Source organism: Marmota flaviventris, chromosome 3 (assembly GCF_047511675.1).
Source record: "Marmota flaviventris isolate mMarFla1 chromosome 3, mMarFla1.hap1, whole genome shotgun sequence".
Lineage (NCBI taxonomy): Eukaryota > Metazoa > Chordata > Mammalia > Rodentia > Sciuridae > Marmota > Marmota flaviventris.
In genome coordinates this window covers 66,443,306-66,470,216 of record NC_092500.1, presented here as the reverse complement: position 1 = coordinate 66,470,216, position 26,911 = coordinate 66,443,306, and the positions used below count along the sequence as shown (strand labels likewise).

At 36.8% G+C, this 26,911-nt stretch overlaps 1 protein-coding gene and 1 long non-coding RNA gene across 4 annotated transcripts in view; one reads left to right on the top strand and one right to left on the bottom strand.

The window, feature by feature from the left end:
- Positions 1–1,940, bottom strand: part of Lima1 (LIM domain and actin binding 1) — a 95,599-nt gene extending 93,659 nt beyond the window's left edge. For all 3 annotated transcript variants that reach the window (XM_071609852.1, XM_027950061.3, XM_027950059.3), the window contains exon 1: positions 1,810–1,940. The gene's annotated coding sequence lies outside the window, so the exon portion shown is untranslated. The remainder of the gene's footprint in view (positions 1–1,809) is intronic.
- LOC139705202 (uncharacterized) lies at positions 93–25,785 on the top strand. The gene is made up of 4 exons (XR_011707083.1): positions 93–232; positions 23,304–23,447; positions 25,266–25,386; positions 25,689–25,785. It is a non-coding gene; the product is annotated as an uncharacterized lncRNA (long non-coding RNA).
- Positions 25,786–26,911: the final 1,126 nt, after the last annotated feature.

Sequence of the window (26,911 nt, the reverse complement as noted above, 5' to 3'; positions counted from 1 at the left end):
AACAAAGCTTGAAAGTACCAAGTTAAACAATGTTATACAATGAGGTAATTTTGCTAGTGTTGCCAATATACTGTTCTCAGATGCTCTAAAGTTCAGGGACTACCTGATAACACTTCCGGGACTAATACCTTACAGTGAAAAGAGCTCCACCAACTATTCACTGAACTCTCACAGAATTGAAGACAGGATCTAATACCATCTTCAAAAGGCCATAGAGTTGGTGGAAGACAAGGTAAGAAATATGAGAGATACAAATACAGGAACTGAAGAGAATCATTTTTTACTACTCAAAGTTTTTCTGTTATTGTTGTTGTTTATGTGTTTCTGTTCTTAAGGGAAAACAGAAGAATTTTTAACTTATATTTTCTGTGTTCCTATAACATCCTGACCTGACCTCTAGAATACAATTGACCTTATTAATACTATAAGTTGTATCTGTGATTCTGTCTGACCCATTTGATTTTAAGCTTTTTTAGGGTAGAGATGATTGGAACTTTGATTCCACAGAATTGACACAATAAATTCTTTGTCCAAAAAAGAAGTAAATTCCTAATTACCTCGTACGCATTACACGTTGTCCTGTAAGTGTAAAAAAATTCTCTTTCTATATATACACACTTTAAATTTTTTTTTCTCTTCTGCCAACTTCATAACTTTTGGAAGGTCTACTTGAACCATGAGCATCCTTCATCTAGACTATCAGTCCACAGAAACTTAGGAAATTTTTGTCATCTTCTTTTGTAACTATAAAGACCTCAGAAGAAACTGTAATTTCGTGGTTCCTGAAATATTTATCATTTGTGAATAGGATTAGTGGATAAAAAGCATCCCTTTCAACCACTTAAACAGCAAAAATAAGATCTCTCCCCAAATGGGGCATGGTCTTAACAACTGGTAACTCCCAAAAGGCCTTTGGCTAACTTGAAAAGTCAAGTCAATTGAACCACCTGAATTAAGAAGATTTTTGAAAGCTAGAATTAAATGCACAACAATAGTAGTTCAAATATCTCTCGCTGGGATCAGTGGTGTTGTGAGCAGCAATAAGGAAGCTAGGAAGGGTGCCAGATGGTTCGCTCCTGGAACCTACAACGTCAAACTTTAGAACACACAGCCAGAATGTACAGTTACCTTATATTAACACCTACATATATAGGTGACGGATGCCAGCATATGTACACGTAGCGATTTGAGGACGATAAATCAGCTGCAAGGACTGCTATATTCTCAACATACCTCAAAGGAATATAAGTGTCTTAAACAGCGTTCAGTTGGAATTAAGTTCCTAATTATTTCTAGTACACGTTATGTGTTGTTCTATAAGTATTTAAAAAAAAACACCTCTTTCTTACTCTATATATGCACTTTTTAAAAACGAGGAATAAGAAAGGAAGAAAAACCGAAGAGAGCGGGAATGGCTGAAAATGAAGAAAAAGAAGCAGTTGAATGTTAGAATATTTCCCAGGGAGGGTATTTTGACTTGTGATGAACTGACACTTTCCTCCACTTCACCAAAAAAGTATCGACTTGGAAAGGAGTGTTCCCAGTGCAAGACGAGGGGTGTCCTACGAGCTCCCGCTCTCCGGCAGCAAAGGCTCAGCCCTACACAATCACTCCCACCCCTAGCGCGGTGCCCAGAAGTGAGATAACAGCAGAGGATCTGTGACTCCTCGAACCCTACCTCGAAGGGGAGGAGCTCACGTTCCCAGTACTCCCCCGACTGCCTCAAAAGTCGCGGGAGAAAGAGGGTGTGGAGCGAAGTCAGGGTCTCCGTGCACTCTCGAGTTGATTGTGGAAAGAGAAGGCCCTTACCTGGCTAAAAGCCGTCTTTTCTCAGCGCTGCGCTGTCCTGCCACCGGTCCCTGGCGCTCTGCCTCGCGCACCTGTCGCAACCAAGCTGCTGCACCTAGAGCTCTTGCGGCCCCGCCCCGGTCCTGTACAGAGCCACGCCTCGGGCCCTGCCCACACCGCGGGGACGCGCACGCCGGCCCGCCTCCCGTACGGCCTCGGGGCGAGCGTGCGCGCCTCCGGCTGCGTGCCCCGAGCTCGCGGCTGCTCTAGGCTGCTCGCTTTGCTAGCGTACCGGGGGGCGTGGCTCCCTCGCTCCTGCCTTAGTTGTCTCTTCAAGCTCCTCATCCTGGAATGCGGCCGAGCTTGAACTCTATTTCTCCACTTTGGCCTTAACCCCTCTCACACAAGGTTACCGCATTTTGAGTCAGGAGCCACTCAGAGATCTGGCCTAAATTCAGCTGTAGGCCAACTAGGTTCCTGGTACTATCAGGGTAAGTTCTGTACAGGGAGGGTGTTTTAGAGGAGGCTGCAGTGTGTAGTGGAAAGAGCTATAAATTTATCCTGGCTAAACCACTTGACTTGAAATAATTCGCTTCACTTTAGTGGAGCCATTCTTTCCCCTTGAATGAAAGGGTGGGACAAGAGTAGATAATGTCCAAGTTCTCCTACAGCTCTGTTTGTTTTTTTCCTGTACAGAATAGGAACTATGGAAAGGATTTCGAGCTCCCCACAAGGCCTAGCATTTTGGCCATCCTTCCTCCAAATTTTTGTACTAGTTTTGCACAGCTGCATGATGCCATTTGATAGTATTCTTTCCTATTCAAATATGGTTTCAGACCATAAGTTTTATGAAACTTTTTGAAATGCATGCAGTTTGATAAATATTAGAAGGGACTAGTGGTAGCCAGGCAGAATGGCCCACGGCATGTAATCCCAATTACTGGGGGGACTGAGGCAGGAGGATCACAAGTTTGAGGCCAGCGTGGGCAACTTTGCAAGACCCTATCTCAAAATAAAAAGGGGTGAGGGGCTGAGCATATAGTTCCATCCTAGAGTCCCTGATAGAGCAAAGGAAAAAAAAAAGTGTGTGCGCGTGGGTGGGTGCTAGTGGTGGTAAACATGCATATTTATACTTCCCTAAAGTAGTTAATGAAAATGTTTAAGGAGAAGAGCAATTTTCAATAGCAGATGATGAAGAAGACAAGCAGCTATTCCCCTCTTTCTTCATATTTCTAGCCTAGACTGATTTCTGGATAGGTATGTTTAAAAGAAAAAATTTAGACAAACTTTTAAACAGTTCATTTGAGCATTAAAAGTTTCTTGAATAGGGCAGCACCCAATACCAGAAGGGGAATATTCAGCAATCTTTTCCAGCAGTTTGGGTAGCAAGCAGTATAGGCTGAACAGGGAAGTAAAGAAATTAATTAATGGATACAGCTTGGCTTTGCTTTATTTGGATATAGTCACATGGGAGATCCCTAGTTGTATAACCAGTTGACTGGTTGACTACCTATGAATGGCTGATGCTGTATTCAAAGTTCATCAGTTTATCAGGAGGGTTTTCTGGGTACAAATAACCCCAGGCTAATGACCTACTACTTATTTTGCTTTAATGTTATCAAGCATGAAGACTATCTAGCAAAACTGGCAGGTAGCTCGGGAATGTGTGTATGGCCATCCTTCCTCCAAATTTTTGTACCCGTTTCGCACAGCTGCATGATGCCATTTGATGGTGTTCTTTCACACACACTTATAACACACGCACACATATTTTTGTAATTGAAACTCAAAACCCCAGGGCCTTTTGCTAGCATGCTAGGCAACTGCTTTATTGCTTAGCTATATACCCAGTCCAAACAGGAATGTTTTTTGGTGGTACTGGGGATTGAACCCAGGTGCACTTTACCACTGGACTACATCCTCAGTCTCCCTAAATCTCCCAGGCTGGCAACAAACTTTTGATTCTTCTGCCTCAGCCTCCCCAGTTGCTGGGATTACAGGCATGTGACATTGCACCTGGCCCTATCATGGGAATGTTAAAGAGCATGTGATATCAATATAGGATGGTACTCCAGAAAAACGCATTCTCACCTGGCATGATGGCACATGCCTGTAATCCTTGCTACTGAGGAGACTGAGGCAACAGGATTGCAAGTCAGAACCTCGGCAACTTAGTAAGACTCTATCTCAAAAAATATAAAGGACTGGAGTTGTGGCCCTTTGGTAAGGTACCCCTGGGTTCATTCCCCCCGCCATGCATTTTCTAGCATATGAAAATATGAAATTCCTTCAGTATATATCTCCAAAAAACTTTTTTTTTTTTTAAATCAAGCCAATAAGGCTCATATTCTCCACTAAGAAGACTAAGAAACCTAACTTGGGTCAGGGTTTTGGACCAGTATTTTTACCTTGACTCAGCCACTTATCAACCAGACAAATTGCTTGTCTTTCCAAAGCCTCTTTTTGAAAATCGAGCTAGTAATACACTTCAGTGAGCTTTTACATTTGCAAGGCTGATTACTAAATTTTCAGGTATTTTTGTGAGTCAGTTATTAACCACAACCACTACTAAAAATCAAATTATATAAGCTCATAATTATATTATGTTCAGGGTTATAAATAGTCTAACCTCATCACTTGCTATCTGGGGTGTTTTACTTCATTTTGCTAATTCTGCTCTTGAGGTTATTTGTCCATTGTATCTCTGTGGTGAAAATACTATATGATGTTGTGCATATCTCTTTCCAACTCTGTTCAGAACTCTCAGGAATAAATCAAGCATTTATTCATAGTCTGATCTTGTGAAATATTGTTGGAAAAGGAATTATTGAAGCTGGTTTTCAAGAAATAATAAGTCATGAGTTGGGGTTGTGGCTCAGTGGTAGAACTCTTGCCAGCATGTGTGAAACACTGGGTTCCATTCTCTGCACTACATATAAATAAATAAAATAAAGATCCATTGATAACTTTAAAAAAATTTTCAAAAGAGTAGAAATAATAAGTCATAATGAAGATATAGGTATAGACTCAAAAGCAAATGAAAATTCATGTTCTTTTGAAAATCATATTAAAATCAGTAACAAAAATTTGACATTAGTCCCCAAGTGGTATTATAAATTTTCCTAATGTAGCACAAAACTGCTTTTCAAATTCTGATCCATTCCAGAACAGACTGATTTTTTTTTGCACATAAAGGGTTTATTTTAAATGTTTTAGTTATAGGATAGAGTTATATTATAAAATTATAAAAATTACATCATAAAATTACATAAAGTTGCAAAAATTACAGAATTAATAGATTCATAGTGTGTATACTTCTAAATGCAGAGAACAGAGAACTGTCTACACATTGTATAAAATAAATTAAAATTAAAAATGAATTCAAGCCAGGCGCAGTGCCACATGCCTGTAATCTCAGCAACTTGGGAAGCTGAGGCAGGAGGATGGCAAGTTCAAAGCCAGCCTCAGCAACTTAGAGAGGCGTTGAGCAACTCAGTGAGAACTTGTCTCTAAATAAAAACTAAACAAAATATTAAAAAGGGCTGGGGATGTGGTCCAGTGGTTAAACTCCTCTGGGTTCAATCTCCAGCACCAATCAATCAATAAAAATGAATTCAAGTTCAAATAATATGATCATTTACCTAATTGCAAAATGTGAACACAAAGACCTCTGAACTATACACATTCATTCAAACTGCACTAATGATGGAAAATACAAAGAGCACAGCATTTCCAAGGAACTACAGTTATTTTGATCAGAATTAGTCATAAAATTGTTCCTGTTTTGTTTTTAGAGAACTTTCATTTTTAAAAAGTATTTATTTTTTAGTTTTAAGAGGACATAATATCTTTATTTTATTTTTATGTGGTGCTAAGAATCAAACCCAGTGCCTCACGCATGCTAGGCAAATGCTCTACCACCTGAGCAACATCCCCAGCCCAGAACTTTCATTTTTTAAGACAATCAGCTTAAAAATGTTTTCAGGCACCATGATTTGTGACAATCAGAACAATCTTCAAATGGGTCAGTGTTAAGAGAATTAAGCCCAATGAACTTCAGGGTTTAGCACATAAAACAAGAATAGAAATGAAATCAGGTTTAGAAGTAACAGAATGATTTTTAAACCTGAGAAGAAAAAACAGATGGAAATTATAGGGTGTCTAAGATAATGGGAACAAATTTCAAAATTGTTGAATGACCACTCATTGAAGAAATCATGTTCAAAGTAAAAACAGGCACAAGGCCAAGTGATGTGGTGCACAGGTATTATTCCAGCAACTCTGAGACTGAGGCAGGAAGATCTCAAGTTTAAGGCCAGCCTGGGCAACTTAGTAAGACCCTCTTTCAAAAATTTTTAAAAAGTTGCCTGTGGATGTAGCTCAGTGATAGAGCACCCCTGGGTTCAATCTCCATTATCACAAAAAGAAACAAACAAAAATAGGACATTCCTATAATCCCGAGATAGGAATTTAGGGATGCAGAGAGAATACAGAGTCTCAAAAGAGAAATGCCCATAAACTGCTGGAATGCACAACAAATAGATCATGAGCAACCTAGCCTGTGTCCTTGCTGGCCACTTGCTGAATGGCTGATGAGAAAGCAACCAATCCACAAGATAACCAAGAAAGCATCTGGAGGCATCTTTAGGGAGGATGTACCTGAAAGACTTTGGTGGCCAGGAAATGACCTGTAGCCTCATTATAATGGCAATACACTATAATAGTAATGCCCCTGGGTGGAGATTTAAGATGCTAATAAGACATGTTATTTAGGAAGTAGCATGATTAGAACATGCCAGGGCAATGCATGAGTGCGAGAAAAACTGGCACAAAATTGTGTAACACTGTCCTGACTCCACCTGTAGTTTAACTCTTTAGCTCCTATCCCTCTATAAATGTTAAAACCTCAGAACAAGGGGCTGAGGTTGTGACTCAGTGGTAGAGCACTTGCCTAGCATGTGTGAGGCACTGGATTTGAATCTTAGCACTCCATATAAAATAAAATAAATTAATTAAAGGTTCATCAACAACTAAAAAGAAATAAAATAATAATAATAAAAGACTCAGAACAAGACAGCTAAATTTTCTGAGTGCCTGCACTCCTATTTTCGAGTGTGTACTTTCCCCTTTAAAATAAATCTCTTGCTCTGTTTCTCATATCTGAGGCTTCCTTAAATTCTTTCCTGTGACAGAACCTGGAAGGTTCAAGTAGAGGTTCCTTTTCTTCTGGAAACCTCTTTGGACCACTGTACAGTGAAAGTACCAACATAAGTTCAAGTCCAATTTGGGCAACCTAGTAAGAGCTTGTTTGAAAATTTTTTATAAAAGGGCCTAGGGAGGTTGCTCAGTGGTGGAGCACTTGCCTAGCATGCAGGAGGTTTTGGGGTCAATACCCAGGACGGGGAAAAAATAGCCTTGTATTTCCAGATTGTTGCAATGAAAAAGTGTTTATTAACTGGGAATGGTGGCACACAACTGTAATCCCAGCAATGCTGGCACACACCTGTAATCCCAGCAATGCTGAAGGATCTCAAATTCAAGACTAGCCTCAGCAACTTAGCAAAACCCTTTCTCAAAATATAAAATAAAAAAAAGTCTCGGGATGTAGCTTAGTGGTAGAGCATCACTGGGTTCAATTCCCAGTACCACCAAGAAATAAATAAATAATAATTTTTTAAAATACCATAATGTTTCTAAAGACTGTATTAAAATTCAATATTCATTAAAAGAACCAACTAATGTCTTGATTTTCTATTAGTATATAAACAAAAGAATAAAATACTATGGAAAATTTTCTTTCTTTTTTTTTTGTTCCAGAGATTGAATCTAGGTACAATTTATTTATTTTTATGTGGTGCTGAGGATCGAACCCAGGACCTCGAATGTGCTAGGCAAGCACTCTACCACTGAGCCACAATCCCAACGCCCCCCGCCTCCGCCCCCAGCCCTTTTAAATATTTTATTTAGAGACAGGGTCTCATTGAGCTGCTATGTGCCTCAGTAATCTGCTGGGGCTGGTTTTGAACTCGTGATCCTCCTGCCCCAGCCTCCCAAGTTGCTGGGATTACATGCGTGTGCCACCAGGCCCAGCATGGAAAATTTTAATACTCTATAATTTGGTAAAACATAATAAATAGACCTTTATTTGATAAGGGAGCAATAGAATTAAAAGAGAAAAAAATGGAGTAAATAGACAGTTGTTCACATATACAATTCAGTACAACAAGAATAGCAGAACATATTACAAAAGAAATTATGTGAAGATACTTAAGAATATTAGAAGAAAATGCCAAATATTCACCATAATTGATGAGGCATCTACATTTTGGAAGAAAAACACCTGGTGATTTACCTTTAGTATACAGTTAAATCAGATTGCTTTAAAAGATCTGGTGTGGGGCTGAGATTTGTGGCTCAGTGGCAGAGTGCTCACCTAGCATTAATGAGGCACTGGGTTTGATCCTCAGCACCATATAAAAATAAAATAAAGATATTGTGTCCTCCTGAAACTAAAAAATAAATATTTAAAAAAAAATAAATAAAAGATCTGGTGTCAGCCACAAGAAGAGTGTATTTCAAATATGTTATTATCTAGTTTAAATGATTGTGGCTTTAACAATGAATATTTGAAAGTGAACTTAATTTCATTTTGTTCTAATGGTGCTTGTATGATAAGTGGGAAAGAAGATGGGAATGGCTACAAATTTGTTAGAAGTGTTTCTAATGTCATTATTTGGCACTATCAATTTCAATTCAGTCTCTAAAATGAAACAAGTCAATAATTTTTAAAATTCTGGATAAAATTATTTCTATTTTTAATCCAATAAAAATGGAACTGAATTACAAACTGTAGTTAAAAACTTGAAATGACTAAAATTGGCGAGACATTGGGGTTAAGCTCAGTAGCATGTAGTTTATGAACTGCCACTGTTGAGTAGCATTTGTATCTCGCATCACACATGCATTTTTCTCATTCTTTTTATTCCTGATTGGTAAAGAGACTGTCTAACATCCAAGACTTGGTCTAATGATGGATTTTCTTCAAGAATTTTCATTACTTTCAATTGCATTGCAGTCAAGATCAACTAATATTCAGAAAGTATATAAATTAACCAAACTTCCACAAAAGCTATAGAAGACTTAAAATTAGTATTAGAAAGCATGAATCTCTGCTGGGTGGCACACACCTGTAATCCCAGCAATTTGGGAGGCTGAAGCAGGAGGATTGCAAATTCAAGGTCAATCTTGGTAATTTAGTGAGACCCTATCTTTTTTTTTTTTTTTTTAATGGTACTTGGAATTAAACTCAGGGCCACTTGACCACTGAACCACATCCCAGACCTATTTTTTGTATTTTATTTAGAGACAAAGTCTCACTGAGTTGCTTAGTGCCTCACTTTTGCTGAGGCTGGCTTTGAACTTGCGATCCTCCTGTCTCAGCCTCCTGAGTCACTGGGATTATAGGCATGCACCACCCTGCCCGGCCCTCACCCCATGTTCTTGAGATCCTGAGTTCCATCCCCTGTACCACAAAGAAAAAAAGAAAAATCCATGAAAGGAAATATGTAAAAATGCCACATGATCAGAAATTTCTTTCTCATATCTAACCTAAATTTCTGTTATGAAGTAAAAAGAGCAATTTTAAAAAATCAATTTTCTTAGTTGGTTTGGTACTGCACATCTATAACCCAATGACTGGAGAGACTGAGGCAGGAGGATCTCAAGTTCAAGGCCAGCCTGGGCAACTTAGTGAGACCCTGTCTCAAAATAAAATTAGAACTAAGATGGGTGTGGTTCAATAGTAGAGCACCCCTCAATTAAATCCCCTGTACTATAAAAAATAAAAATCAACTCCCTTGAATGTGTTCTATGTACATTACTGATCAATTTTCGGGGCTGGAGTTGTGGCTCAGAGGTAGAATGCTTACCTAGCATGTATGAGGCCCTGGGTTCTATCCTCAGTACCACATAAAAATAAATAAAATAAAGGTATTGTGTCTAACTACAACTAAAAAATAAATTAAAAAAAGATTCATCAGTTTTCAGTAATAAATTTTTATGTGTTTTTTATACCTTTGACAATGTACGCAACATTGAAGCACCAGCACAATTTAGATACAGTTCTGTCATTCTCAGACTATTCTTTGTGCTCCTTTGCCATAACTCTCTTCCCCCAACCCTGTAATACTCATCTGGTTTCTGTCATTATCATTTTGATTTTACCTGAATATCATATAAATATTTTTGTTTCTTGGTTTATGTCTTGTTTTGTTTTATTTTGAAATTGAGTTTTGCAGTGTTGCCCAGGGTGGTCTCCGAATTCTGAGCTCAAGCCATCTTCCTGCCTCAGTCTCCCTAGCACTGGGACTACAGGCCTATATCCAACACACCCAACCTTCATATAAATATATGTAGTCTTTTTAAATTATTTTTATCTTTTATTTGTTCTTTTTAGTTATACATGACAGTAGAATCTATTTTGACATATCATATATACATGGATCATAACTTTCCATTTTTTGGTTGTATATGATGTAGAAAATATATGTAATCTATTGTGCCTGGCTCTGACTTTTTTCACTTAGCATAATGTTTTGGGAGAATATCCATGTTATTGCATGTATCAGTAGTTCATTCCTTTTTCACACTAAGTAGTATATTCCATTGTATGGACATAGCACAATTTATCAACCCACCAGTTGGTAGGTATTTAGGTTGTTTCTAGTTTGGGAACTTCTGAATTAGACTGGTATGACCATTTGCCTAACAGTCTTACCTAAGAACAAAAGTTTTCATTTCTCTGGGCTAAATACTTACAAGTAGAGGGGCTGGGGTTGTGGCTCAGTGGTAAAGCATTTGCCTAGCATGCATGAGGCACTGGGTTCGATTCTCAGCACCATATACAAATATTAAAAAGTAAAGGTCCATCAACACTAAAAAATATCTTTAAAAAATAAATAAATGAATGAATAAATAAATACTTATGAATAGAATTCCTCAGGTATTTACATTTAACTTTTAGAAAATCTGCCAGGGCTAGGTTTGTATCTCAGTACAGCACTTGCCTCAACACCACATACAAATAATTTTTAAAAAAATTATTGTGTCCATCTACAACTAAACAAATTTTTTAATTAAAAAAAAATCTGCTAAACTTTTCCAAAGTGGAAGTACAATTTTTGCATTCCCACCAGTATTGTATGAGAGTTCTAGTTGATCCTCATCTTGCACTGTACTTGGTATTGCTGGATTTTGAAATTTTAGCTATTCTAGAAGGTGCTGTGATATGTCTTTGTGGTTAATTTGCATTTCTCTAGTAACTAATAATGTACATCTTTCTAGGTGTTTCTTTTCCTTTCATATATCTTCTCTAGTGAAGTATCTGTTCACATTTTTGCCCATTATTAATTGGGTTATTTGCCTTATTATAGAGTTGTAAAAATTGTTTATAAATTGAAGCACAATTTATTATTTTTTTCTTTTATGGCTGGTGCCTTTTGCATCCTATCTAAGAAATCTTTGTCTAAACAAAGGTCTCAAAGATTTTGTAATGTTTTATAGTTTTAGAAGTTTTATAAAGTTTTATCTCTTCAATATAGGTCTGTTTCCACTTCAAGTTATTTTATTTATATATTTTTTTAGTACTGGGGTTTCAATCCAGAGGCACTTTGCCACTTTACTATATCCCCAATCCTTTTTATTTTTTAATTTTGAGAGAGTCTTGCTAAATTGCTGAAGGCTGGCCTTGAACTTGAGCTCCTTCTGCCTCAGCCTCTCAAGTAATTGGGATTACAAGCATGTGCTCCCTTGCCTGATGCAAGTTAATTTTTTGACAGATGGTATGAGGTAAGAATCAAGGATTTTTTAATGTGGATATACAGTTGTTTCAACACCATTTGTTAAAAAGGCTATAAAAATTCCTCCATTGAATTACATTGGGTCCTTTGTTGAAAATTAAATACATTTGTGTGGGTCTATTTTTGGACATCCTATTCTATTCAATTTAACTATATGTATATGTCAACCTTTTAGTAATGAAAGTAATTTATTTTACTTTGGTTGGAAAACATAGGTTATTATTGAATATTATGAAAAAGGGCTGAATTTGTATGACTGAAATTGAATGAATAATTTGCATTCTTAACATTTATTGCACTAATTAGAAATATGTGTGTAGTAAAAGTATCTTTCTATAATTTCTAGGATAAGTTATCATTGTAGTAAATATAGTAGGTGTAAGAAGTAATTAGGGCTGAGCTTTGTAGTACATGCCTATAATCCCAGTAATTTAGGAGGCTGAGGCAGGAGAATCACAAATTGAGGACACCCTCAGCAATTTAGCAACACCTTGTCTCAAAATAATAATAATAATAATAGGCTAGGGACTTAGTTCAGTGGTAAAGGTCCCCAGGTTCAATCCCCAGTACACACACACACACACACACACACAAAATAGTAATTAGGTATTCTTTGCTTGTAGCTTCATTTTTCTCAGGATATAGAAAAGGGACTAAAATACATTCTTGTCCTGTGGAAACTTTTAAAATAATATAAACTATGTTCTATTTAGTAAGAATGAAAAAATATTGAAAGTTTCAAATGATGAAGCACAATAAATTCTCTTCTTTGGGAACAAGTTAGCCACATAACTACCACAAATCAAGGAAGGGGATTTCCGGACTACTGCTTCCAAGCAATTCCAATAAATGAAGGAGGAAGTGAATTTTCTTTTTAAAAAACTTATTGTTGGCAAGTTTAGCATACTTCCTTTTAGTCTGTTAAAATTTTAAACATGTTAACTAATATTTCTGCAGGTCATAAACCTTTGTGATTTTGTCAGATTTGGAATATGAATAATGTTTAATTTTTTCAGTAAAAACTCTGTTGTGGAAATGATACCGAGCAAGGGAGACAAGTGTATTACTAAGAAGGAAGCAAACATCCAGGCTTGAACACTTATTGGTGGAGGGAACCCTTACTCTGGTAGAATAAGCTGAGGCTTTCAAGTCAGAATTCACTTGCATTTCAATCTCTTTGACTTTTTTTTTTTTTAACATTTTTTAGTTATAGGTAGACACAGTATCTTTATTTTATTTTTATAAAATGGTTCTGAGGATTGAATCCAGTGCCTCATGGGTACTAAGCGAGCGCTCTATGTCTGAACCACAACCCCAGCCCATCTTTGACTTCTTAACCATGAATAAGAGGGCAAGTTTCTTGGCTTCTCTAAGCCTCAGTTTCTTTCTTTGCAATAAAAATACTTGGGTGACAGTGTTATCATGAAGATTAAATTCAATGACACCTAGTACTCTGATTAACATATAGTACACACTTCATAAATACATATTTCTTTCTCATTTCTCCCAGACTAAGAAATTTTCTGGAGATAAATTGCATGCCCCGAAGCAGAAGCTGATAGTTCTTCCTCATTCTTTTTAGTAACAGAATGATAGAACTTTGAAAAGTGCTGGAGAACAGGAGCACACCTGAGCTCAGGGATCAGACTCTAGGATAAGAAACTAGTTCAGCAGGAAGGGTGCACTGTCAGCCCCTTAAGGATCATATGCTCAAGATGTCCAATCGTATCTCACATGTTTAATACCTCAAATGTCACTTGATGGTAGAAGACTCTCTAGGGAACTCTCTGAGAACAGTACCCACCTGTAGTGGAAGGCTGACCTGAGAGCACCTTTTAGTCTTTCTCTATCCCTCTTTGTCCTCGTGTAATTTAATTATGTCCTCTCTTGCTTCAGCTTTTAAATTCAAAGACACTTATTATTAGTGTCTGTCACCTTAAATTACCAGATTCTGGCCCTCTTCACCTCCTCCCACTTGTATTCTGTGAAAGAGACAATGGTACTGCCTAGTTTAAGTTGCTTCTGGTTTCTCCTCTCATCTTCCCAACAAACTTGTGCCCTTTCACAATCTTATTCCAAAAGGAAGGAAAAAATTTCAAAATGCCCCAGGTATTTATTGGGAAGATCTTTGACATTCCTGTTAGCAAACAACAGATACCTACTTACATGAGTCAATATCTGAATGTACTTTTTTTTTGGATTGAACCCAGGAGTGCTTAACTACTAAGCCCCAGCCCCAGCCCTTTTTTATATTTTATTTTGAGACATGCTCTCACTAAGTTGCTGAGGCTGGCTTTGAACTTGCAGTCCACCTGCCTCAGCCTCCCTAGCCTCTGAGATTACAGGAATAGAACTGTGCCTGGCTAAATGTACTTTTAGGATCATGCAGAAAATTTGTCAATTTTTTCTTAAATCTTTTTGTAGTTGTATATGGACAGAATGCCTTTTTAAAATATTTGTTTATTCATTTTTATTTTATTTTTTTGTGGTGCTAAGGATCTAACCCAGTGCCTCATATATGCTAGGCAAGCGCTCTGCACTGAAATACAGCCCCAGCCCTGTCAATTTTTATTTTCAAAATATGGGCCAAAATAAAATAGTCTCAGACTAGGTGTTTTACCTTATATTTGTATCACTATTTCCATTCTACTGAAGAACAAAATGAAGATTAAATGTTTTAATTTTAAAATTTTTATTTATTTATTATAGTACCAGGGCTTGAACTCAGGGGACTTGACCACTGAGCCACATCCCCAGCCCTATTTTGTATTTTATTTAGAGTCAGGGCCTCACTAAGTTGCTTAGTGCTTCGCTTTTTTTTTTTTTTTTTTTTTGCAGAAGCTGGCTTTGAACTCATGATCCTTCTGTCTCATCTTCTTCCCAAGCTGCTGAGATTACAGCTGTGTGCCACTGTACCCAGCTGAAGATGAAACCTTTTATTCTATATATACTGCTTATATACTATATACTATTTATTACCTTAGAATATAAAAATATAAAAGGTACAAGATTTGGACCTTGTACTTACATTACAAGGAAGACAAGCTAGGATTAGAATGGTTTCTAATTCTGCTTTTTTTTTAAGAAATTAAACTTTATTTATTATTATTGTTTTTTATGTGATGCTGAGGATTGAACCCAGGGCCTCACCTGTGCTAGGCAAATGCTCCACCACTGAGTCACAACCCAAGCACTCTAATTCTGTTTTTTATCTGTTCAGAAACTGTTGTACAGTGCTTTGGACCTATCTCAAGCATAAAATTACCAATAATTCTTTCTCTGATTCTATATATAAATATGTTCATAGATATGTATGTCCAATTTATACTATACAATGCCTATTAATATTTCATTCACCGATTAATTTCCAAAAGTTATGTTTTTTTTTTTTCCAGTAGTAGGAATTGAACCCAGGGACACTTAACCACTGAGCCACATCCTCAACTCATTTTTATGTTTTATTTTGAGACAGAGCCTCACTAAGTTGCTTAGGGCCTCCATAAATTGCTGAGGCTAGCTTTGAACTCCAATCCTTCCTGCTGAGCCTCTGGGATTAGGGGCATGCATCTGGCCAAAAGTTCACTCCTTTTTGGGAGAAGGGGTACTGGGGGTTGAACTCAGGGGCACTCCACTGAGTCATATGCCCGGCCTTATTTTGTATTTTATTTAGAGATAGGGTTTCATTGATGTTTAGGGCCTGACTTTTGCTGAGGCTGGCTTTGAATTTGAGATTCTTCTGCCTCAGCCTCCCAAGCCACTGGGATTACAGGCCTGTGCCACTTCCCCCGGCCAAAAAGTTCATTCTTTATCTGCCTTTTTGTTCCTGCATAAATTTGAGCCTGCTTAGATATATAGTACAGACTTTCTACTTTCTGTTACAGTATCATGCAGATGCAACACCATCAAGAGTAAAAACACTGGGATCCTAATTAGAATAAGTATACTCCATGTATGTGTAATATGTTAAAATACACTCTACTGTCTTGTATATCTAAAAAGAACAGATTAACAAAATGACCAAAAAAAAAAAGAGTAAGAATACTCGGGCATTAACACTCTTTCTGGGAGAATTTTTATTAGGAGAAATAAATGTTTTTATTGATGAAACCATTGTTAGATAGATATTCTATTTGTTTTTGAAAGGGCCATTAAAGAAAGTCTATAGTTAAAGCACCTGACCTATGTGGCTTTAGTTAGGTGTTCTTTCAATTTTTTAAAAATCAGATTTAAATTTTAGTAAACTTTTCCAGAAAGTGAAAATATCTCCAAAGTGATAATTTTGATCCCAAAACCAGACAAGCAGAGGGAAATCAAAAGTCAATCTCATTCATTATCATAGATTAAATAAATAGAAGTCTAAGTAAATTGTTAGTAAACTGAATCCAGTATAATTTGCATGATCTAGTTGAATTTATTCCAGGAATGCAAGGGTAGTATAACATTATAAAAATTTTTAAAAATCAATGTAGGTTGCTTCATTATTAATAGATTAGAGGAAAACTACCATCATCTTGATAGGCTTATATTCAGTAGTCAGTCATTCATGATAAGAGCCCTTAACAGGGCTGTACCTCAGTGGCAGAGCGCTTGCCTAGCATGTGTGAGGCACTGGGTTCGATCCTCAGCACCACATAAGAAAATAAACAAAATTAAAGGCATTCTGTTAAAAAAAAAAAAAGAAAACTCTTGACCACAAACCAAAAAAGAAACTTCCCAACATTAAAACTTTATACAGTTCTCTCTAAAACCAGGAAGAAGATAGGGATATCTATTATTACTATTTCTATTCAGCATTTTACAAAAAGGTCTATACAGTCTAGTAAATCAAGACAAAAGATATAAAAACTGAAAAAGAAACATTGACAGTTAATATACTTTTTTTCATAGGAAACTCCAAAGTATATAACTGTGTATAAGTATATAACCATAAATTGAGCATTGATGCAGTGACACACCTGTAATCCCAGTTACTTTGGGAGCTGAGGCAGGAGAATTGCAAGTTTGAGGCCAGCCTTGGCTACTTAGTGAGACCCTGTCTCAAAATAAAATGAAGAAGGCTGGGGATGAAACTGAGTGGTAGAGTGCTTTCCTAGCATGGGTAAGGGCTTGGGTTCAATCCCAGCACTAGAGAAGAAAAGGTCAATATACAAAATCAAATTTATTTCTATAGTTCAGCCACAAATGGTGAGAAAACTTAGTTTTAAATGTTATTTACAATAACAAAAATAAGTAGTAATAAACCTAACAAATATGTATATTTGTAAGGAAAAATGTTAAGTTTTCTTGAAAAACCTTGGAAAAGATGTAAATGGATGGAGAAATATATTTATGTGTAGCAGGACTCAGTATAAAAAAATTTATTTCCCTAATTGATCTGTGAGTTCAATGCAATACAATCAAACACCCAACTGTATTTTTCTAGGAAACCGACAAGCTGATTTTAAAAGTCATGATAATTACTATGCAATATAATATTGGCATCAGGATAGGCAAATCAGAAACAGAATGTAGAGCCTAGAAGTAGATGCCCACATATAAGGATTAATTTGATATATGATTAAATATGACATGATAAATATAATGGGTTATTAAATAATGGGTGTTGGGAAAATAGGTTATTCATTTGGAAAAATAGGAAATACTATCCCTATATCACATCAAAATAAATCCCAGCTAATTCTTAATACAAACAATACTACAATGCAGTATATAGAAGGATTTAAAGCTGATTATTCACTGTGATATCAACCGTCCTTAGCACATTATTTTACATGTATTCAAATGTTTGTTTGTTTGTTTGTTTATTTATTGTTACAAGGGATTGAACCCAGGGGTGCTTAACCACATCCTAGCCCTTTTTATTTTTTATTTTGAGATAGGGTCTCACCAAGTTGCTTAGGGCCTTACTAAGTTGCTGAGGCTGGCTTTTAACTTGCAATCCTCCTGCCTCAACTTCCCAAACCACTGGGATTACAGGCATGCGCCACCATGCCCAGCTTCAAATATGTATTGAGATTTATTTAATCTCTAAATGTTGTCTTTTTCTTTTTCCCTTCACTGCTCATATTATGGCTTTGAAGATCCTAATATTAAAAGAATACCTCAGAATGAGGTCCAGTGAGTGAGAGGATTGTGTGGAACATTGGATCCTGATAAAGCATTTTGGAGTTAATATGTATAGTGTCTTCCTAAGGAGTTGAGAAAAAGCAGTCTCATTTATTTATTTTTTTTTTAAAGAAAGAGTGAGAGAGAGACATTTTTAATATTTATTTTTTAGTGGACACAACATCTTTGTTTGTATGTGGTACTGAGGATCGAACCTGGGTCGCACAGCATGCCAGGCGAGCGCGCTACCACTTGAGCCACATCCCCAGCCCCAGCAGTCTCATTTAGACCATATGTGTATGGGAACCAACCTCATCTGGAAGGCAAACTGTTTATTCTAATCACTTAAATGTGATGGAAGTTCATGGTAATTGAGCTCTGATAGTTCTATAGTAGTCATTTACAGATCCTTTACTCTGTAAAAGGTCTCAGATGTTCTCAATTTATCTCCTTTTATTGGAAATTTTTTATTTGATTAATTAAAGGGAAGTATAGCATTGTGTTTTAGGGTTGTTTGAATTTTTTAAAAATTATTAGACAGTGCCAGCATCTGTAAAACCTTGCTTTTTGTATAGCAGGTGAATATAATTAAAAGTATAAAATTCTGTTAGCTTATTTACATAGCAGAATTGGAAGACAGGGATTTAGTTTCAGCACTTGTGTTATTATAAATTGGTACTTAAAATGAAGGCTACCATATTTTTAAACTTTGATTTCTGTTAGTTCCTTTATAGAGCAGCTAACCTAGCTAGAAAAGAAAGGAGAACAGATAATAAGTTTTCTACACATAGCTTTTATGCTACTTGGTGATAATCACACACATGCAAGAAAGACTTAATACTTTTTACTTATCTTCTTATTCTGTCCTGTGCTTTGAGGCTTTGGATCAAGGCAAAGCCCCTTTAAACCCAAGAAGGACCAAATCCAAATCCCTGAATTTTACTATCCCCTAAAGGTCTTTGCCTTCCAAACAAGTCAGATAATTTTGGAGCATTACCATTAGTGTTTCAGGCTTACCAAATGCAGTTATCAGGCTCTTGTGTGAAAGTATTTTCATGATTTAAGAAACCTATTTTCTGACTGGTTGCAGGTTAATCTTGGCTATTTGAGAGGCTGAGTCAGGAAAATCGCAAATTTGAGGTTTAGCCTCAGAAATGTAGCAAGACATTGTCTCAAAATAAAAAATAAAAAAAGAAAAACCTGTTTTCTGGTCATTAGCAGCGACTATATACTCAAATATTAATTTTTATCAGTAGAAAAATTCAAATTTTTAACTTTTGGCATATTATCTGTGGTTTTATTTTATTGCAGTATTGGGGATCAAACCCAGAGCCTTGCATATGCTAGGCAAGTGCTCAACCACTGGGCCCTCTATGGTGGTTTTAAAGCATAATCACAGACTGGTGATATAGAATACAGAATATTTGCCTAGCATGCACTAAGCCCTGGGTCCAATCCCCAGTGCAATCAATCAATCAATCAATAAAATTCACAAATTCTTCGATATTCTTTCCTTCAAAAGGTGGGGCCCCTGCCCTTAACATGGGTGGAACTTACAGACTTGCGTCTAATGAATAAAATGTGACAGAAATGACAGTAGTCACCTCTAAGACTAGGTCATAAATATGCATTGTGGTTTCATTCTTATCTTTTGAAGGGGTAGCCATAAAGATACTCAAAAAGCTCTATGGAGAGGTCCACATGGCTTCTAGCCAACAGCTATGTGCATGAGCTGATTTGGGAAAGATCCTTCAGCCCCCCTACCCACTCCCCCATCAGACTTTCAGATGACAGTAAACCCCGGCCAACATGGTGGTTGCAACCTCAAGAGAGAACCTGAGCCAGAACCAGCCACCTAAGCTGCTACTGAACTCCTGAGTCACAAGAAATTGTGAGATAAATTAGTGGACTATTTTAAGCCACTGAATTTTGGAAGTGATTTGTTCTGTGAAAATAGATAACAAATATACCATCATGTAATGTTTTGTAGAAAAGAATTCATAAATTAATCTTTTATCCTTCTTATAAATAAACTAATTAATATTGTTTAGTTTGCCTAGATTTTTAGCATTTTTTAATATTTTTTTTTTAGTTGTAGTTGGACACAATACCTTTATTTATTTATTTATTTTTATGTGTACTAAGGATTGAACCCAGGGCGTCACATACTTTAGGCCACGTCTCTACTGCTGAGCCACAACCCCAGCCCAAATTTTTGTTTTTATTTCCTTGGAATTAACTGAGATATATATAAGAATGTCCTTATTAGCAATGTTCTATTTTTCCACTCTACATAGTTTCTGTGTTATGAAAGTTGCCGTGTTGTTTTTTTTTTGGGTAGATGATCCTGTTAAATCTTCTAGTGGGTTGTAAGCTTTAGCACTACAATATATTGTATCCGTCTTTGACTTATTTAATGCTTTTTTTGCTTGAATTCTACTTTGATATTCATATTATAATCTCTGCTTTTTAAAATTTGCATTTGCCCATTATATCTTTGCTCTTTATTTTGGTGCTCATATAACGAAGTTGGGTTTTACTACGTGAATCACTTAAAAATCTTTTTCTTTTAATAGATGATTTAAGCCCATTAATATGGATTAGTACAACTGTTATGTTTTGTCTCAATTACATCATGTTTATACATACAAAACAACATATATAGTCTTTCAGAAAACTGTTCAGATTTGTTTGCTTTCTCTTTGTTTATTTGTACCTGTGTTTGTTTCAATATTTAGGGAAATTTATATTTTCATTGTAATGATTACCTTTTTACCATCAGTCATATAAATCTTGGTCCTCTTTTTCTTACATTGATTATTAGTTTCTTACTTGAAATAACAACTTGAAACCTCCTTCTCCCTTCTGTTCCCTCCAGCATCCAATTTTAGTTAGTATTTATTATCTTAATATTTATTCTTGTCCTCTTAATATGGTTTGGTTTAAGATATTCAGATTGTTGGCTTTAAATGGTATTCTTTTAAAAAAATATTTTTTAGTTATAGATGGACATAATACCTTTATTTTTTATTTTTACGTGGTTCCAGGGCCTCATGCATGCTAGGCAAGCGCCATACCACCGAGCCACAACCCTGGCCCTTAAATGGCATTCTTTTTTTTTTGTATCCAAAATAATTTTATTTTATTTTTTAATTTTTTTTACCATACGATTTATTTTTATTTTTTAGTCATACATGACAGCAGAATGTATTTTGACATATAATACATACATGGAATGTACATACATCAATCATATTGTCTATTCTATTCTGCTGCCCTTCCTGTCCTCCCTACTCCTCCCCTCATCTCCCATCCTTTCTCTCTATCCAATCTAATGTGACACACTTTTTTTTTCTTTTTCTCATCACAACATCATATATGAATTCTGTATAACAATGAGGTTCTCCTTCCATCTTCCGTGCAACTCCCCTTCTCCCTCTTTTTCCCTCCCACCTCTCTTCCCTATTTAGTGGTAGTCTTCTTCTCATGCTCTTCCTCCCTATCCCATTTTGAGTCACCCCCCTTATATCAGAGAAGACATTCGGCATTTGTTTTTTAGGAATTGGCTAACTTCACTTAGCATAATCTGCTCTAATGCCATCCATTTGCCTGCAAATGTTAAATGGCATTCTTTATCCCCATTTTTTACCTATGAAACAATCAGTAAGCTAATTCTACTTATCTTCCCCATTTTTTGTTTAGTTGTTCCTAAATTGACAGCATAAAAAACTATTATATGCTATTTTAAGAGAGTAAAATTTTATTTTTTCATCTGAGGGCCCTGAAATAAAAAATAAATAGGAAAAAGACATACAAATTTGTTTCATATAATATGTTTTATGTGACATGGTAACCTTCATAAATGAAGACTCAAGGGAAACCTGTATATTTTTATGCTTAGTTTAATGAAATGTGGAGAGTCATAGGGAAGTATAATTAGAGGACAAAGGGTATGATCTAATGGGAATTAACTGAGGGGAATTTAGCAAGACCTGTTTGTTGAGATTCTTCTCTATGTCCCTATGTCTTCAAAGATAAGGATGTTCCTTTCCTTGGAGTCTAGGAATTCTACTTCTCTATTTCTATTTGTATTTTCTCTACATTCTATTTCTATTTTCTCTAGGGATTCTATTTTTTAAATGAAGGCTTTTGGACCTGCTTCCTGGATAAAGGATTAGGGGAAGATAAGGGTGACCATCCTGTTCTGCTCTGCTCTTTTCTTCTTCTCTTTTCCTTCTCTTTCTCTTCTTCCTCCTCCTTCTTCATCTTCTTTCTTCTTCCTCCTCCTCTCCCCCCTCCTCCTCCTCCCCCTCCTCCTCCTCCCCCTCCTCCTCCTCCTCCTCCTCCTCCTCTTCCTCCTCTTCTCTGCTGTTTTCTCAAATGCCAAGATGCCATATTTGGGAGTAGCATGTCCTGAGCCCTTTCACTATTCTTGTCTCCACTTTTGTTTTAGTTTTAGATATACAGTAAAATATATTCAGTGCTCACCACCAGTCTCTGCTCAAGTTTTATTAATCCTCTCTTAGGTATAGTTTATCCTTGTGAAGGACTCATGAGAATAATAGTATTTGATGCTTAGCATACTTAGAACTTTTTTCTATAGACTTGCTACTTATAAGATAGTTTATTGGCATTTAAGATCTTTGGTGCATATTTCCCCCTTTGATTATGTTCCATAGATGCTGCTTTATTATTTTCTGGCTTTAAACGTTGTTGAGAACTCTAATTCCTTACTGGTTTGTTATCCTTAAGAAGTGACTTGGTCTTTCTGCCAGGAAGCATAGGTAATTTTTTTATTAAAATATAATAATTTTCTAGGATGTACCTAAGAGTTGACAAGTCTGAATTTACTGGTTACATGTTCCTTTTCAATATATAGATTCAATTCTTCTTTTCTTTCCCCCAAGAAAAGCATGATTAAATTTATTTTATTTTTATTTTTCTTCATTTATTTATTTATATGGTGCTGAGGATCGAACCCAGTGCCTCACACACGTGAGGCAAGTGCTCAACCCTCAACCACTGAGCTACAACCCCAGCCCTTATTTTTATTTTTTGGTACTAGGGATTGAACCCATGAGCACTTAACCACTGAACCACATCCCCAGTCCTCTTTATTTTTTATTTTAAGACAAGGTCTCACTTAGTTGCTTAGGACCTCACTAATTTGCTGAGAATGACTTTGAATTCGCCATCCTTTTGCCTCAGCCTTCCAAACCACTGGGATTACAGGTGTGCACCACCATACCTGGTGCATGTTTGAATTTGAATTCTAGTCCTAAATATTCATTTTATTCTATTATTTTGGTTTTCTTCTTCAAGACATCCAGTGTATGTTGGATCTTATTTGCCTGGTTTCCAAATCACTTTAATTCATTTTATTCTATTATTTTGGTTTTCTTCTTCAAGACATCCAGTGTATGTTGGATCTTATTTGCCTGGTTTCCAAATCACTTTATTTTTGATCTTTTTAATTTGTTTAATTTTACTTGATGTTTCTTACTTTCATATACTATGAATTTGGTCCTAACTCTTCCTTTTTTCTTGATTTAGGTCACATACCATGAGACAGACTCTGATATATAGATGTGTACGCTCAAAAATTGTTGGAGAGCACCTTCAAGATCAACACTTGTGACAAAGTAAAGGAAGGAAGATTGAACAGAGGAGAAGCTGAACTACAATTATGACATGCTGGTAAATGTTTAACAATCAGGTTGGGGGCTGGGGGAAAGCTTTGATCTGTAACATTTGACAATTTCCAGTGCAAAATACTTCTATCATGGCTAATTTTAAGCTAGCAACATGACATCGCTGCACATGGAGCTGGGAAGAAACGTACAGTAGCACCCATCAGATAAAACAGACATAACCTCTAACATAGATAACAGCAAATGTAGTAAAATATCTAGGAAGTAAGAAGTATTGAATGTTTATTACCTTGATTTTCAATATAATTTAAGTTTCTGTGATTTAAGTTTTAATATTGGGTGTTTTTAACAAATTATTTATAAAATTCCTAAAAATATAACAGCTTTCATAGGCCAGTAGGAGCCAGTTCCAGCACATGAAAATATGATGGGGAGCTTTTGGAGTTGGGATGGCCCTTCAGAGGTGTAGGGTCTTTAGGCAAAAGCTTCTGTATCCTGTCATGGTCCAGTCACTGTTGTAGGTGGACCTTTGAGGAAAGGATATGACTTTGGATAAGGGGGTTCTCTAGCTAACAGAAATTCCAGAGAAGGATTCAGTTGCCAACATTATCAGCAACTAGGAGTATGAATGCTTCAGTCCTGAAGTGGGAATATGAGGAGCATACCAGAACATCTGCTGCACTTACATACCTGGTAGTCTTGTCTTGTTTTCTTTTTTTTTTTTTTCTTTTGGAATCAGGGATTGAATCCAGGAGCACTTAATTACTGAGCCACATCCCCAGTTCTTTTTGAAATTTTATTTCAAGACAGAGTCTTGCTGAGTTGCTTAGGGTCTTGCTAAATTGCTGAGGCTGGCCTTGAACTTGTGATCTTCCTGCCTCAGCCTTCCAGCTGATGGCATCACAGGCACGTACCACTGTGCCTGGCTTGTTTTCTTTGGGAGAGCATTTTTTCATGCTTTTATCTAACTATTATAATTTGTGGTTGTTGTTTATGTAGGGTTTTTTCCACATAGTAACTTTGCATACTGAATATTTGTTGTTTTTGTTATTCATGTTTGAATATATTGGATTTTTCTGGCCCAGTTTTTAAATCATAAATCTTTTTAGAGAAAATGGGGACAATTCTGAGGGTCTTTCCTGTTTTTGCAATGCAAGAGCACCCTCTTCTGTTGTTAAGGTGAAGAACAGTTTTCTTAATTACAGTGTGTTTTGTAATCAAACTTCTTCTAGTTCTCCTATTATTTTTCCAGTGGGATACTTATTACCAGGAATAAGTGTTTTACTTCCCAAAAGAGATATCTTGTTGGGCACAGTGGTTCCCACCTGTAATCCCAGCATCTTGGGAGGATGAGAGGCGAGGAGTGTAAGTTTGAGGACAGCCTCAGCAATTTAGTGAGACCCTGTTTCAAAATAAAAAATCAAAAGGACTGGTACATAGCTTAGTAGTAAAACGCCCCTGGGTTCAATCCCAGTTAAAAATAAAAGCCCCAAAGAGACATTTTACCAAGACATTTCCAGAGCCCTGTTGCCTGTGCTAATTTGCCAGGTTTCAGATTAGTTCTCAGCTGTTCCCACGATGCGTTGGGTACCTTCCTTCTGGGAGTGAACCCTTGATATTATCTGTTTCTGTCAATGCTAAGACCCTCCATTTTCCCCTATTTCTTTAAATAGCTTCAGTGACCTCCATCATATGGGCGTTCTGGCTAGTCTCCAGTATAGTTTGTCTAACTCACGTGTAAATCGGAGATTGTAAATTGTTTTTGTTTTTGTTTTTGTTTTGGGAGTGGGATACCAGGGATTGAACTCAGAGGCACACAACCACTGAGCCACATCTTCTTCCCTATTTTATGTTTTATTTACAGACAGGGTCTCACTGAATTGCTTAGTACCTTACTTTTGCTCAAGCTGGCTTTGAACTTGTCATCCACCTGTCTCAGCCTCCCAAGCCACTGGGATTACAGGCATGCGCCACCATACCCAGCTGTAAGTTTTTTTTTTTTTCTTTCTGTATTTAGTAGGAATTTTTATTTGCATTTCTTTTTATTCTGTCCAGGGTGACTTAACTACTGAGCCACAAACCCAGTCCTTTTTGTTTTGTTTTGTTTTTGAAACAGGGACTCACTAAGTTGCTGAGGGTCTTACTAAGTTTCCAAGGTTGACCCTCAGACTTTTAATCCTCCTGCCTTAGCCTCCCAGAAGTCTCTGGAATTACAGGTGTGTGCTATTGCACCTGGCTGGTGTATTTGTTTTTAATATGCATAAATAATATTATTGGTTTTTGATAGCATTTCTGCTGCTGTGACCAAAGGACCAAAGAACATGACAAGAACAATTAGAGGAGGAAAAGTTTGGAGGCTCACCATTTCAGAGATCTCAGTACATATAGCCGGTTCCATTCCTCAGAGCTCCAGGTGAGGCAGCTCATCATGGTGGAACAGTGTGGTAGAGGAAGGCAGGTCAGGGCATGACCACCAAGAAGCAGAGAAAGAGAGGGCTGTTCCCACCACCATAAAATATAAACCCCAAAGGCATACCCCCAATGACCCACCTCCTCCAACCACATCCTATCTGCTTTCAATTACCACTCAGTTAATTTCTATCAGGAGATTATTTCACTGATTGGATTAAGGTTCTCATAACCCAATCATTTCACCTTTAAATCTTCTTGCATTGTCTCATACATGAGCTTTTGCGGGACACCATGTATCTAAACCATAACAATTGTGATTTAAATATCCGTATTTTTTCTTTACTTTTTAAAAAATATTTATTTTTTAGTTGTAGTTAGACACGATACCTTTATTTTTATTCTGAGGATCGAACCCAGGGCCTTGCATGTGCTAGGCGAGCACTCTGCAACTGAGCCACAACCCCAGCCCCTTCGTTTTTCATTTAACATTTGTGTTTATATAAACACACTATGTACAGCTAGTGTATTGCCTTTCTTTGCTGCATTTCTTTCAATCTGCATCCCCTTAATTTATGTACCTTTTCTCTTGGTCAAAACACTTGGGCCGGACAAGGAGGATTGAGAGTTTAAAGCCAGCCACAGCAAAAGCGTGGCTCTAAGAAACTCAGTAAGACCCTGTCTTTAATTTTTTTTACCTGTTTTATTTGTTTATTTTTATGTGTACTGAGGATCAAACCCAGTGCCTCACACGTGCAAGGCAAGTGCTCTACTTCTGAGCCATAACCCCAGCCCCAAGACCCTGTCTTTAAATAAAATACAAAGTAGGACTGGGGATGTGTCTCAGTGGTTGAGTCCCTGAGTTCAATTCCTGGTACCAAAAAACAAAAAAAAAACTTGGGTGGTGCCAGGCTCAGTAGAGCATACCCATAATTTCAGCAACTCAGGAGGCTGAGGAAGGAGGATTGCAAGTTTGAGGCCAGCCTCAGCAATTTAGCAAGGCCCTAAGTAACTTAGTGAGACCCTGTCTCAAAATAATTTTTTTAAAAAAAGTACTGGAGATGTAGCAAAGTGGCAGAGTGCCATGGGTTCAATCCCCAG